Source organism: Podarcis pityusensis, assembly GCF_964106645.2.
Source record: "Podarcis pityusensis genome assembly, chromosome: 8".
NCBI lineage: Eukaryota > Metazoa > Chordata > Lepidosauria > Squamata > Lacertidae > Podarcis > Podarcis pityusensis.
Window position 1 is genome coordinate 17,873,430 of NC_138033.1, and position 3,983 is coordinate 17,877,412.

Below are 3,983 nucleotides of genomic sequence, written 5' to 3' on the forward strand. Positions count from 1 at the left end.
GTTCCGTGAGTTTTTTCGTCTAGCGAATTTTTCGTCTTGCGAAGCACGAAATCCCATAGGAATGCATTGAAATTCAATTAATGCGTTCCTATGGTAAAAAAAGTCCAAACAAAGCCAGATTTGGTACAACAAGAGTTTATTAAGTGCTCTTTAAAGTCACACATACTGTAAAGAGCATTTCAAAAATTGAAGGAACAATAAATTAAGTTTCTAAACATAACAGAAAAAAATTTAAAAATCAACAAAGTGTACAGTACATTTTCTAAGACTCTGGGGGACAACTCGAAGAAGGTTCCTCTTCCACTCTTTGCTTCTTGCTGAAGAACCCCCTCCTCAACTGTTCCCCCAGCCACCCACCACACAGAAATTCAAATCCAGATTTTTTTTAAAAAAAACAGCAGAGTGGCCCAATGGTCACAGAAAATCATAAAAATGAAGAAAAAAAACACACAAGCTTCCAGATTCTTGCAAACCCCTCCCCAACACCAAGTCCTTGAATTCCAAACACCCCAACCCAAAATCCAAAACCCCCCAAAAAAGTTTTAAAAGTTTAAAAGAAGTTTTGGAAAAGCTTCAAAAATCACCAAAGTCTTCAAAAACCTCAAAAAAGGCTACCACACCACGTTCTATGAGTTGCTCCTCGAAGTCAAGTCGCAACTGTATTAACGGTGTTAAGAAAAAGGAAACAAACGTGCAAGACATTTTCGTTTTTCGTCTTGCGAAGCAAGCCCATAGGGAAATTCGTCTTGCGAAGCAGCTCAAAAAACGCAAAACCCTTTCGTCTAGCGAGTTTTTTGTCTTGCGAGGCAATCGTCTTGCGGGGCACCACTGTATTTACATTTGCTGGTGGCCTCATAACATAGTCCTGTTGCAAAAATTTAGCAGTACTTAAGCACAAATTGTTCCAGAGAATCTAGTTGCAGGAATGGAGAAATACAGTGTACATTAAAAAATGTAATCATGCTCCTATCCTGTACTGGTGCTTTGAGCAAGTCTGCTTGAATGATGGGTGAAAGGGAGGCAGGTTCTCCCACACATTTGTGTCACAGCACAGAAATAGCGAGCATTCCCAGGTTTTCGACTGGCTCTGCTTTAGTGCCTTTGCCCACATCCTGACACTCAGAAATTCAGAAGGTGACTCTTTTCTTATGAGTTCTTTCTCATGTCAGGAAAAGTTCCACATGCTAAGTTTCTACGGACTAGGCTGCCCTTAAAGAGACAGCAGAACTATTGGTGGCAGACGGGGGAAGTTGGAAACTCTAGAAATAATAACTCCAGCAAATCCTCTACAACTGTTCCTGAAGACATTGCATCCTCCATCTCCTGGAAAGACATTTGGGGTCCCATTGCTAGAAATCGATTGCCCCCTACTGGTAATTTGTCAAATCACCCAGTGGACGTGAGTGTAAGTTGAGTGGCTGAGGTGCATAACTGGTCATTGTGCACATTCACCAGGCCTTGTGGAGAATGTGCACACAATCCTTCATTGAACAGGGAATTGTGCAGAAATGTACATCCCCCAAGGCCTGTTGGCTGTTGGAGATTATGCACATTGGCCAGGGAATGTATAAAAGTTAATTGATTTATGCATAATTCCAAAGGCCTGTTGGAGATTATGTGTATTGACCGGGAAATATGCACAATAGCTGGTTGTTATGCACATTACTGCTCAACTTACATTCTTCTTTTTACAGATATAAAATATATGATATGTACAGAATGATATCTACTGAATGTTGTGCAGTCCTTACGAGAGAAAGGCTGCCCTTTTCTGAAGCTGTGTTAATTTTCCTTTCCAGAGCTAATTTACTTTCCCAGCCTGCCACTATAATAGCAGCTAAGACTGTGTCTACATGCTTGGCCCAGACGTTAAAAGACTCACATCCTAATAAGCTTGGTACATTTCTTCACCCATCCCCCACTGCTTTCCCTGCAGATGAATTTGAACATGTGTCAAAAGAAATGAATGCTCACATTTGATGTGGGAATCTGATAAGCTGCAGAGCACTCTTCGATATGTGCTTGTTAATTGGTAGGCTATTTAGCCTGATGCCCAGCTCATGATCAAGGTCACTTGATGCATATTACAAATTAGCCCTTGAACACTGTTTATCCCTGCTGTCATGCTGACCATCAGTGGGGCTAAAGGGAGTTTTTAAAAGGCCAATCCCCACCTGCATATTTCAGCATCTTATTGAGTGTGCACAACACCAGCTTAAAATGCAGCTTAGCTTGCTAAACTGACTCAGAGAGGGCCTGTTCTTTTAAGACTCTATGCCACGTAAAAATCTTGCTCTGGGACAGAGGTTTCCCAACCCTGGGTCTCCAGCTGTTTTTGGACTACAATTCCCATCATCCCTGACCACTGGTACTGCTAGCTAGGGATGATGGGAGTTGTAGTTCAACAACTGGAAGAGCACCAAGTTTGGGAAACCCTGCTCTGGGACTTTTCCTGCCATCATGGAAACAGGTGATACCTATAGCAGAGATGGGAAACAGCTAGATGATGTTAGGAGTCTAGCTTCCATCATACCCAACCAGCAGAGCTATCGGTCAGGGGTCAGGGGAGTTGTAGTCCACCCACATCTGGAGGGCTCTGCGTTGTAGTCCACCCACATCTGGAGGGCTCACCCCCCACAGATATGCAACTCTTATGTGACCTTTTTTCCTCAAGCTGTTTTGCATCTATGCCAATGCAGGCGGGGGGGGGCGATTTTTGGCGCTTAAAAGCACTCACACAGGTAGGTCAATTGACCTCAGGTTTCGTTAGCCCAATAAAAAAGTTCGCCATCATAGCCATTTCGCGACTTCCAGCGAGGCTGCAATGCAATTGCATTGATGACCCTGCCTCCCGAGTAAACATGGCCAGGATCCGGAGCACGGAACAATGCGGTGGATTATCAAACTGCGGTTTATCAGTGTTCAGATTTTTACTTTGATTGCGTGGGTGGAGGGAAGGGAACGTGCAGACGTGGCGATCCAAGTAACGTCTGAATAGCGCTGAGTAGCGCGTTGGTAGTGCGTGTAGCGGTCGCAATGTCGCATTTAAATAGCCTGGAACACCTGCCTGTATGGTGGCCGTGTGAATCGGCGCCCCTGTGCGCACCAAACTCTGCAATGAAAGAGCTTCCAAGTGGCGTTCCGAGTCCAAGAATGCGTGTTAGTGAGGTCATGTGAAAGCTTGCCCAGAAAGTAAGGCGTGGCCCGATACGTATGTTGCTTTTCTTCAATGCATTTATTTATTATGACATTTACACCCCCACTATTCCTCCAAGGAATTCACGATGACATATGTCGTTCTGTCCCGATCCATCGTTCCTCACAATAACCCTGCGATGTAAGTTAGGCTGAGAAGCGGTGATAGGCCCAAGATCATCCAAGTAATCTTCGTGGAGATTTCATAGAATAATAGAATTGTAAAGTTGGAAGGGACCTTAAGGGTAATCCAGTCCACCCCCCTGCAATTTGATCCCGGACTTCCCAGCGTTGCTATGCGCGCACGCGCACACCAACCCACGAGGATACACCACCGTGTCGTTACCGAGGGTGGGCAAAGACTGCAGGAGTGGGAGAAAGCAAAGAAAAAGGACCATCGTGGGGTGAATGGGGGGGGGGGGGCGGCCAGAAAAAAACGTGGTTAAGGGGGCGGGGCTTGTGTGCCCGACAGAGAGGAGCGTCCACGCATTCCTCAGAGTCACTTTTTAGAAACACGCATAAAAAAAGAGGGGAAGAGAAATCGACGCCTGCCATGAACGGTCTTCGGCACGGATCTCATTTACTACACGCGTGTCCGCGCGCGTCAAGCAGCCCCACGCCCGGATCTGCCGCGTGCGCCATCCACACGCAACTGCGAGGCGCGCTAACTGTGCGCACACGCCAACACGACGGCAGCCTGCCAGCCTCCCTTTCCCTCCTCCGGCCTTTCCCTCCGGCTGCTGACCCCCGGCCGGCCCCGCCGAGCTCCGCGCCCCGCCCAGGCCCCG